This window comes from Paramormyrops kingsleyae, chromosome 5 (genome assembly GCF_048594095.1).
Source record: "Paramormyrops kingsleyae isolate MSU_618 chromosome 5, PKINGS_0.4, whole genome shotgun sequence".
NCBI classification, from domain to species: Eukaryota; Metazoa; Chordata; class Actinopteri; order Osteoglossiformes; family Mormyridae; genus Paramormyrops; species Paramormyrops kingsleyae.
In genome coordinates this window covers 4,750,482-4,762,112 of record NC_132801.1, presented here as the reverse complement: position 1 = coordinate 4,762,112, position 11,631 = coordinate 4,750,482, and the positions used below count along the sequence as shown (strand labels likewise).

Here is an 11,631-nt window from a genome sequence, read left to right as displayed (position 1 = left end):
AAACCGACCGTTGACATCGCGGCGGCCCCCTCCCGCCCCAGCCGTGTCTCGTTTCCTGCCTTTTTCCGGGGGTCGGGAACTTTCCGGAATAATGGGGTTCTGGAGGGGGTGCCGGAGGCGCCTGACGCCGCGGGGCCGGCCAACCCAATAAAGCTACTGTTTTTGGGGGAGCGGAAGCGGGTATTAGCGTCTGGGATGTGGCCCCTCAGTGGAGCGGAGCACGCCAGTGCGCGGCAGCAGCCTGTTTCTCATTACGCCGCTGCGCCACGGGCCTCGTAAGGCGCGTAGAGAGGCACTCGGGGCAGGAAACCTTAGGCCTTATTAGCGGTTTCGTAGGTCCAGCGATCTCTTATTAGAATTGGCGCCATTCCCCTCCCGCCATTAAATAAACCCATTACTCGCCCCTTACGTTGGTCTGCGGCATCTCCGGTGTGCCGGGGCCCCCCCCCGAGGCCCCGCCCTCTGGGTTTTTGTCATCGCTGTGTCGGCAGTCTCTAGCTCCAGTGTCAAATCCCCGAGGGATGGAGCGAGAGCTGCTTTGTACACAGAAGACCCCAGTGCCACATGTAAAGGGTTGGTGTCAAAACACCTCAGACAGGCAGCTGATGACCAATGTTCCGGTTTAGTCCTTTATTGCCGCGTACCAACTATGCAGTTAGAGGATCCTGACGTCATTAATGTCATAGTTAGCTGCGATATCCATGCCGCAAACCCAGCTATCGCAATGGTTTTTAAATGTGCCAAGATTATTGCGTTATGGATATGTAAAAGCACATGTAGTGTATAATTTTCTTAATTTCCCATAATCCTTTTGTCGAAGCAGTGCATGTATGTTAATGTGTACGTACCCCTGTGTGTTTGAGTGTGTATGCTGTTGTAGCACATTGTGTGTGTCCTGTCTGCCAGTCATCACAGGACGATGGATTTCACTATGTTTTCACAGGAGACCTTACTGCTGAGAGAGCTGGGGGGCAGAGGGGGGGGGGGGGGGGCATCCCCGGCGGTGAGCGCATTCCACGGGACCCGGAGACCTGAGAGAGAACGGGTGGGCCACTATTAAAACTGAATCAGTGTGATTTACGATGTTATTGATACAGGTCATTTGCGGATCCTGATATTTTAAACAGCCACCAGCCACCCCCCCCCCCCCCCCCCCCAAAAAAGCCACATAATGGGCCGACCCAGGGAGAGCGTCGCATGGAAACCTTGTGTACGGCGATCCCGGCGTTTGATTGGTTTCTAAAACCTTGCTGCGACCCACACCGCCCTCATGTACGATGATGTTAACAGGCCATTGAGAGCTACCTGCCTTTCTGAAGGAGAAACCCCTGTTTTCTTTAAGCCCAGAGGCTGTGGTTACCGTCTACCGTCATTCAAGGCAAAACCAGCTGTTAGAGGCGAAGCAAGTGATTTAATATTAGGACGGGCTCGGGCTGAGCATGCTGCTAAAGCCATTAGAGGGTAACCTACTGTTACTTACAGGACAGACGTAACCTGGGGCTGAACCACGGGCCAGAGGTGATTTTTGGTCCGCTCCAAACCGGGGAATTACCGTATACCCCCCCCCATTAATTTACAACTCTGGGACTTCTGAAGTGGGGGCCCTGTGACAATATGGAGGCATGGGAGGGGGGGGTGCCTGAGCTGGGAACGAATTTAAAAAAATTATAAAAACTCCAAGGTGTAATCAGCAATCAGAAGGAGGAAGCGACCCGTCACCGTTTTATAAATTGCGCACCCCCGGGGGGGTGATTTATAGCTGGAGGAGACGGCATCCAGGCCTCGGCTCACAGGAGCCGCAGAAGCCGGGGGGGTGGGGGTCCAGAGAGGAGCTTCTGGAGGGAAAGCTAAGGGTGTCCAGGCTGCGGTCACTTACCTGCCGAGGGCCCTGCGCTGACCGTGGTCGTGTCACAGGCACTGATGCCAGCTCTGTCATCGTCCTGAGGACGGACACCAAAACCTCAAAGCACCCATCTTCAGGAGGGGGAGCGTGCTGGTGTTCTGTCTGCACCGTCTCCATTTTCTGCTTTGTGGTCCATTAAAGGAAGAAAAAAGCGACTGAGTCAAGTAAAGTCAAAGCAGGTGGGATTTACTGTCATACCATCCATGTCCTGCTGAGGAAGCAGGAAAGGAGTCCTGGTTACACCCCAACAAATGTGGTGTCACTGAAAATCCCAGCATGTCCTCCACACAGCTCAGTTTGACTGAATATATGGTTCTTAAAACAGAGACCAGAGACTTATGTTCCTTACTGAGGACAAAAACCGACTGCTGGGGACAAAATAGCTCCCCCACGGGACCACAGAGCAACATACAGCAACATTGACAGGCGGAGGGTTTTCACAGGACTTACACAAGGGACTATATACATACATAAGGGGCTATATAAGAAATTTACAAACAAGTGGAGGCCATTTGGCCCATCAAGCATAACATAAGGGGTTATATACATACATAAGGGGCTAAATACATATATAAGGGGCTATATACATAACACAAGGCTTTATCTACATACATAAGGGGCTATATACATAACACAAGGGGTTATATGCATACATAAGGGGCTATATACAGAACACAAGGGGTTATATACATACATAAGGGGCTATATACAGAACACAAGGGGTTATATACATACATAAGGGGTTATGTATATAACACAAGGGGTTATATACATACATAAGGGGTTATGTACATACATAAGGGGCTATATACATAACACAAGGGCTTATATACATACATAAGGGGCTATATACATAACACAAGGGGTTATATACATACATAAGGGGTTATGTATATAACACAAGGGGTTATATACATACATAAGGGGTTATGTATATAACACAAGGGGTTATATACATACATAAGGGGTTATATACATACATAAGGGGCTATATACATAACACAAGGGCTTATATACATACATAAGGGGCTATATACATAACACAAGGGGTTATATACATACATAAGGGGCTATATACATAACACAAGGGGTTATATACATACATAAGGGGCTATATACATAACACAAGGGGCTATATATACGTTGCTCTCGCCCGGTGGCGTTCTTACTCGATAGAATGGGACTGCGTGAGGATACATTTCCAGACCTTTTCTGATGGTCTTACAGAAAGGCTCGGTAATATAACGGCCGATTAAAGAGGGACACTCCCCTCCCCGCATATTCAATTCTTCTTCATTTACCCAAACACTCCAGATTTAACCCCCTGGAACAGTTTCCCGTTTTTTAAGAGCTCGGATGAAAGCATTTGAGATGTGTTTTGGATCGTTTCCCATCCATCATGTTTTCATGCTCGATGACAGGCCAGCTGCTTGCATGCATTGCCGGGTGGGGCCATGAAGAAAATCCATCACAATCCGTCTGGGCGCAGGGAGGGTTGGAGGGGGGGCCGACTCACCACCCCGGTCTCCACAATGCACCTCGAGCCTTTTGGGGCAGGTGAATACCCCCTGTTGGGCATCGGAAAAGACAAATGGCCCGTGTAGATACAGTTTGGGTGATTTCTGTTTTACTGCCTGTTTGCAGGGCAGGAGGATGAAGCTTCGCTTATGATATCAACTGACTCCGCAAGGCCCGCAAAGACATTGGAAATGAACTGCCAGGCCTAGTACTTAATCGGAGTCCAGAAAGTGCTCGGGCCCAGACCCCGAGCGGGCGATAACTTTTACTGCATCTTCTTTAGCGTTTTTAACGTACCTGAACGAAAATACCGCATACCAGCTGGTGGGAAATGCTAACTATGGTTAGCTTCATGCCGAATGACAGATTGATGTGTGCCTACAGCCTTCGTATACATACTTTTCATGTCATTCTGAGTAACAGAACATCCTTTTTGGCTTGTTAAACTCCTAATTATTGCAAGGGTTTCACACAGAGCTAATCAGAAAGTGTCAAACACTGTAATTAGCATAACAGCAGGGGTGCTAACTGCTAGCATGCTAGTTAGGTGATGTGTCTGTGGTCCTCATTGGGTGATCACTTGTCCAGATTTCACCCAGACAGTCCAGTTTTCCATCACTCTGTCCAGACTGCTGTTGCATGTCCTCCTGCTAGCCCCTTTGTCCCTCTTTTCCCCCTTTGTCCTCCTGCTAGCCCCTTTGTCCCTCTTTTCCCCCTTTGTCCTCCTGCTAGCCCTTCTGTCCCTCTTTTCCCCCTTTGTCCTCCTGCTAGCCCCTTTGTCCCTCTTTTCCCCCTTTGTCCTCCTGCTAGCCCCTTTGTCCCTCTTTTCCCCCTTTGTCCTCCTGCTAGCCCCTTTGTCCCTCTTTTCCCCCTTTGTCCTCCTGCTAGCCCCTTTGTCCCTCTTTTCCCCCTTTGTCCTCCTGCTAGCCCCTTTGTCCCTCTTTTCCCTCTTTGTCCTCCTGCTAGCCCCTTTGTCTCTCTTTTCCCCCTTTGACGTACTCTTTCCCTCCCACTACTGTAATCTCATTATCTTGAGATAATGGCATAAAAAAGCATAATTTCAAACGTGGCTGTTCTCAGCTTCACACGTTTTACAGAGATATTTTACTAACTTCATTAATAAATAGAATTTAGCACTGCTGTATTTAAAATAGCTTTTTCACGTCCTCATGACCTTTTGTCCTCCTTTTTGGATACAGGTGTCCTCCTTTTTGACCCTTTGTCCTCCTTTTTGGACACAGGTGTCCTCCTTTTTGACCCTTTGTCATCCTTTTTGGATACAGGTGTCCTCCTTTTTGACCCTTTGTCCTCCTTTTTGGACACAAGTGTCCTCCTTTTTGACCCTTTGTCCTCCTTTTTGGATACAGGTGTCCTCCTTTTTGACCCTTTGTCCTCCTTTTTGGATACAGGTGTCCTCCTTTTTGACCCTTTGTCCTCCTTTTTGGACACAGGTGTCCTCCTTTTTGACCCTTTGTCCTCCTTTTTGGACACAGGTGTCCTCCTTTTTGACCCTTTGTCCTCCTTTTTGGATACAGGTGTCCTCCTTTTTGACCCTTTGTCCTCCTTTTTGGACACAGGTGTCCTCCTTTTTGACCCTTTGTCCTCCTTTTTGGATACAGGTGTCCTCCTTTTTGACCCTTTGTCCTCCTTTTTGGATACAGGTGTCCTCCTTTTTGACCCTTTGTCCTCCTTTTTGGATACAGGTGTCCTCCTTTTTGACCCTTTGTACTCCTTTATAGATACAGGTGTCCTAGTCAACACTGCGGGAAAAGCCTCACTGCCTGCCAGTTATAAATGTATCCAGTCAGTACGGTAGCCTTTTCCCATAAGCAGTGTTTTTGTCGACCACCTGATGAAACGGTGGCTTTACACCAAGGTGATTTGCCAGTTAACGAAGCTGTATCTCTCCCAAAACCCTACTTGCGTGTAAATGATGGCCCACATGGCCATCTTGTCCTGGTGCCCCTCCCTGGGTGGGGGGGCAGGGTACTGGTTATATATTTCTGGAAATGAGAAGGGAGAGTGGTCTTTGGTGTATTACTCCCACAGAAGTGGCCTCCAGTGATGGTTCTAGCAGCTGTGAAGACCAGGTGAGCATGGTATTCTCATCACGGGGCCTACATCCACCCCCCTCCCTCATTGCCCTCCATTGGGGGTCCGTCGGAGAAGGCTTGGTTATCGTCAGCCATCTGTAGCTGCTGGAGTAAGACACAGACAAGTGCACCATTCCCCACTCCTCTAAGGCCCTTAACCCCAGCGCCCCCTGCTGGTTTCCTCTATCAAAGCAGTGAGAAGGCAAAATTCCCTCTGAAGCACTGAGGTGCAGCAGCTGCTCACTCTTTGCATTTGGGGGCTTAACCAATGTGATGCCAGTTTTCAGAGTAGGCACATGATTCACTGGTCTGGTTTAGCAGACCAAGTGACATACAAGTAAATATCAAAGAACAGGGTCAGCCAATTCCCCTGGAGCAGCTGAGGTTAGGAATCCTGCTCAACACCCCGATGGTGACATCAGAGTGCCAGCCATGGGAGCTGAACCAGCAACTCTCTGATTACAAGCACACTATCATAATCCACAGAGCAACGCATCACCCATTTTAGATTGATTGAAAAAGAAGAGTGTGATCTGTGTGGTGGATGGAGAGGAGGGGAGTATCAGAGTTTGGGGTATAGGGTGGTGGAAGGCAGCTTGGGGGGTAGGGGTGGTGGTAGTGGTGGCACTGGGTTCCAAGACTCAGCACCATAACTTCACCGGCCAAAGCCTCAAGGCATTGCCAGGGTCGGACAACCCCAGCGTCCACCCCCTGATTTTCCTGTTAGCTGAGATGGGTGACTCAATTGATGACGAATTAGAGAGCCTGCTATCGTGGCCATCTACAGTACAGGGAGCCAACAAGGAACAGGATCTCCTCACCACAGAGGACACCCAGCATCCCCACCCTCCCCCACATCTTAGTGAGCCCTTGGGACAAAGTGCCAACCCTACACTCAGGTTCCATGCAGCACGGAGTGTTCTGCTCCATAAGGGGACATGCCTGGGCGGGTTCAAGGAACTCTATATGGGCTAAGTTGGGCCTAGTTCTGGAGAGCTGTCCTGGTTTTTGGCTGGAACAGACCTCTCCCAGGCTTCTGTGACTCACCCACACGGCGCCATCGCAGGAAACGTGAGCAGTCTCTGGCTTGTTTGTTGTGTTGTTGTCCGTGCTTCTCCATGGCGAAAGGCAAGTCACGTGGCCTGGAAGCGCATGTGAGAATCCGATCCCGAAACCCTTCCCTGCTAATCAAGAACCGCTAGTCTGTGGCAGTTAGCAGCAGGGCAAATAGCCAAAACTGCCAGCGTAACCGCATCTTTCCGTTCGGACATGCGGGCCGGGTTGCAGGGCGCGGAGGTCCCCGTGGGAACGTTCTCAGATCCGTTCCGCTTCCGTTGAGCCTTTCATGGGAGGAACTGTGGAAGGCAGCCTGCTGACAAAATGCAAAGCCGGCTTGGTGTGACATCTAAGCCCACCCTCATCTCCGTGGCCATTTAACCCGCCAACGTTAGCCTTTGGCTAACCACACTGATCTTTCTTCTTTCCATGGTTTTCGCCTTTGGAAAATCGGTAGACTCCCTCTGCAGCTCTCTGAGCTCTCCGATAATGTTTTTTTTTTGCCGGGGGTTGTGGGGGGGATTAATAACTAATCTATTCTGACCCTGCACACACCTGGCAATCAACCTGAGCGGCTGACCCCTGAACTACACCAATATGGCTGGCATCTTTCTCAATTATCCACAATTGGTCGGAGTTATTTTTTCAGTGCGAAATTGCCCACTGGTGAGAGAAGGAAATATAAGGACACAGCCAGTGGGGAGTAAACACTTCCATTTGTAGGGGCCTAGGAGGGGCCTGGCACTTGCTTGCACACACACACCCTGCATGCATCCTTAGACTCAGAAATTCACACTTCAGGGCAGCCTCGTTGTCTCCTTTTGTGGAATGAAATTTACCGCACCCCCTCTGGCAGCCATTTTGGCCCAGGGCACTCCCATTCCACACGGGGCACGAGCCTTGAGCCTCGGATTCCTCCTCATTTTGATCTCACTTTCCAGAGAGCCTCGTTTATTAACTTTCATTAGCGCCAACAGAAAGTCCATCTTGACATGAGATCCAGCAGGAGTTCAGGGAAGTTTGGAGTACTCCCCATGTTTCTGTAGGCTTCCATCAAGGAGCGTGACGTATCTGAGACCCTCCACCTGACATGGCGATCTCCCCCATATCCTTGACATCACGTGGTGCTTGTCTTCCGCCTAGGTGTCTAATGTCATCCGTCAAGCAAGGCTAATGTCAGCCGTATCCAGGAAACCAAACGTCTCAGCATGTTGGCTACTGGTTACTAGTCCCAGACTAGCTGATAATTGGCTAGAGGAGGCCAGGCCCAAACTCAAGATCCATGGCAGTTTGGAAAATAACAGAAAATGATTTAAAGTGGATAAATCCTTTCATTGTCATCACCGGAGAGAAGTCCTGGAATGAGCGCGGTAGATGTTAAAAGTTTGATTGCAAAGCTTGCTAATTTCACGGCTCTGCTTCCCTGGTTCACATAACGTGCCAATTATGCTCCCGGAGAGCCGCACTTGGCCTGGTCTTACCGGCAGTGCTGACTGCATTCCAGGGTAATCTCCCCACTTCTCAGACCAATGCCAGGATGCTTCAGTGCTTCCTCTAAACATCTAAATCTATCCCTCGCTCTCCCAACCCCTGCCCCCCCCGGCGTCTTTCCCAGCCTTGTGTCCCCTTTGATTGCACTTTTACAAAGGGGGAGCGAGATGCCGTCCGGCCTCAGGTGGGACACATCCTTCCATTAGCCGTTGCTTGCTCTAGCTGCCATTGCCACAGCAATACCCGTCGGTGTTGCTCGGCTACCCAGCCCCCCAGCCCCCCGGTCCACGGATCATGTGTATACTCGTACTGGGAGGAGTCTCTGCATCTCTACAGCTGCTATTAGGACATTCTGGTAAAGGATGATACATGATCTTTAATGTCCAGGAAATGTGTTGCTCCTCTCCGCGGGGCTTGTTTCTCTGTCCAAAGCCTCCGCTCCTAATAACTAACCAGCACTGACTGCCAGAAAATATGCTTTTACTCTTCGAAGAGCTGTAGAAGCCAAACCAGGGCACATGTATCCTCCTCCTCCCTCCCCCGGCTCTGGGGCTACCGCCACGCTCAGAAATGGCCAACGACGTATTTTACATGATGCATAAATGTATCCGTTTTTAGCTTGAGGCTGTTTGAGTACAAGGAAAAAAAAAAACCCTGTTAATTCGGTCGTGAAAGGATCCGTTGTGTGTTGCTCGCACACACCTAGATGGGATTACAGAGCCGTCAGGTAGAGCGGCCGGGCGTGACCCTAGTTTCCGTTCTTCTAACCTCACTGAACACGGCGTGCCGAGAAGGCACTCGCCGTAGTGCCGCGTGTAGTCATCACTATGAGGGATGAGCGTGACCTGTATTTCCCCAAAGTGCACTTTCAAGTGGCAGGTCTTAATTATCTGTCTGCCACGGCAGCTCGTGGGAACGACAGGGCTGTTAGCTGAGGGCTTGGGGGGGATCCTGTCTGCAGAGAGCGAGTCGGCATCCCGTCTGGTGTGAGGGGGAGAGCAGCTCAGTAATGAATGCATCAAGTGCCCAAGCCGACTCTGAACCCAACTGGTGTCACCTACAATTAGTCATGACACAGACATTTTCAAATCATTTTTCCTTTAGATGTAAATTTGTACACGTGTAAATTTGAGATAATAATACATAATCACAGTTTTATCACCACTGTCTACCCACCCAAACAAAAGTAGAAAGAATCGGACCAAAACTAACAGAAATTATAACAAAGCTATTTAATTTCTAAATAATAATTATGATTTACTCACAGGGATTGTGGCTAACTGGGTCATTATCCAGGGGTACACAGAGATACCAGTGCCCCTCGATACAGAGGAGGACAGAGCCCCAACAACGTGGTGTGTCTCTGCAACAACAAAGAGGAGATGATCCAGACAGAAGCTCCCTCCTCCAAGCCAGATGACCTCGGATCTGGAAAAGTCATACAGGGATTTGAAGATGAGGGAGTCAGGGTGGAGTGGGGGTTTTTTTGGTGGGGAGTAGGGACGAGCCAAGATGAATATTTACACAACGACGGCATGTCGCGAGTCCGCGCACCACGTTCCTCCTTCCGACGTTTAAATCAAGGCTGTCACGCTAAAGTCTGAGCTGGTCCTTGAACGTCTCCCACCCGCCGACGGCCGGGACGTATCCTCAGAGGTACTGTCCGTCAGCAGTGACGGGAAATCGGCCCGATTAATCCGGGGTGCCGTTTTTCAGAGAGAGCGCTCCTCCCTGACAGTGTAGCGGCTCTCTCCTGCCGAGGGTCATACATTGGAAAACTTACACGCACGTGACTTTTCATTGAGTACATGTTTTGTGCACCTTCGTTCAAAGTTCTCTACCTCTTTTCCGTGTTTCAGAAATATGCGTCCCAGCTCAGCATTGGCATGGGTGATTCTCGGATGTCTTTAAAGGTGGTGGACATAAGAACGGCCATAATTCACACAGAGAGTCCAACCTTATCACTAGCCAATGATATATCTTGAGTCAGTGAGTGATAGGGGAGGGGGCACTCCCAGAGCCAATCAGCTTTCTGCTGAATCCCCTCTCCCCCCATATATGGCCCCGAACTCTGGGTTACCGTCTCAAAATAAACTGGTCCCGTCCCATGCTGTCCACACGGGAAGGTGGGGCTGGGGGGGGATTGTGCCCATACAGGTTCCCCTGCATGCCCAGACAGGACCTGTTTCAAACGGTGTAATACGAGCAGGCAAATAACCAAAATGAAAGCGAATGACAAATGATATTGTCTGTGACTGCCTGAGGGGGGAGGTGACCCTGTAGTGGCGTGGTTATGAAGGGGGCTTCGAAGGGGAGGAATGCCTTCGGCCTTCCCCAAATCACTGACTCACGTGATGTGGTTCACTAGCGGTTTTTTTTTTATGTTAGTCCGTTATTGTTTCCAGGTAATCAGGCACTAACCTGGTGGGGGCCAGCACATGCCTCCCGCATGTCTCGCCCCCCCCTGCTGATCAGAGCACACCCCCAGCCATCGTGACACACACTGCTGCTGTCCAGTGCCTAATTACTTAAATCTGTCCAAACAAAGGAACAGCTACTGACCGCTGACGTTTATCAGATTCCTCTCTCTCACTTTCTCCGTCCGTCTCTCAGGGTTTCTGTCTCTCTCTGCCTCCTACTTTCACTCTCTCCCTCTGCCTCTCTCTCGCTCTCTGTCCTCTGTCTGTCTCTCTCTGCCTCCCACTTTCACTCTCTCCCTCTGCCTCTCTCTCGCTCTCTGTCCTCTGACTGTCTCTCTCTGTCCTCCACTCTGTCATTTTTTGTTTCTCTGTCCTTCTCTCTCTCTCTCTGCATCTCTGTCCTTCTCTCTCTCTCTCTCTCTCTCTCTCTCTCTCTCTCTCTCTGCATCTCTGTCCTTCTCTCTCTCTCTCTGCATCTCTGTCCTGCTCTCTCTCTGTCCTCCACTTTCTGTCTCTGTCACATCGCTGTCTCTCTGACTAGTGCACTGAATTTCCCAGCTGGGGAGGGAATTTATGATGTTTCCTTGTTCCATCACCCCTATTCCCATATGCTGACTTCTGGGGGGTGGGGGGGTATACCCACCCTCGTCGCTGAGCGACCGGAGCCACGAAGGCCAAGCCATACCCCACCATGCCCTGGGCATCTGTTGTCCTGTTGGCCATGACCAGAGCCTACGGCGCCATGCTCCCCCCATCGTGATATCATACTGGATATTCTCAACATGGGGGGGGGGGGCACCCTTCATCACTTAGGAAAAAGCTGCACATGGTGTCTCCCCCCAAACACACCCTCACACACACACACATATACTCACACATACACACTCACACACCCTCACAAACACATACTCACACACATATCCTCACACCCTCACACACACACATATACTCACACATACACCCTCACACACACACACACACTCACACACACATACACTCATACCCTCACACTGCCCCTTCATCCCTCTGCTTCTGCTCTAAAAAAAGATGGAAAATGCCTCAGGAAAACTTGCTCATCGCTGTGTGTCACATATCAAAAGCCACCCAGGGTGAAAGCAGCTACTTGTGTCCTGATGAGAAGCACGTTTTC

At 50.1% G+C, this 11,631-nt stretch overlaps 1 long non-coding RNA gene across 1 annotated transcript; it reads right to left on the bottom strand.

Annotated features, from left to right (window-relative positions):
- Positions 1-982: 982 nt before the first annotated feature.
- On the bottom strand, positions 983-9,886 carry LOC140590829 (uncharacterized). The gene is made up of 3 exons (XR_011991675.1): positions 9,327-9,886; positions 1,877-2,023; positions 983-1,031 (listed from the first exon to the last, which is right to left on the bottom strand). It is a non-coding gene; the product is annotated as an uncharacterized lncRNA (long non-coding RNA).
- Between the last annotated feature and the right edge of the window lie 1,745 nt (positions 9,887-11,631).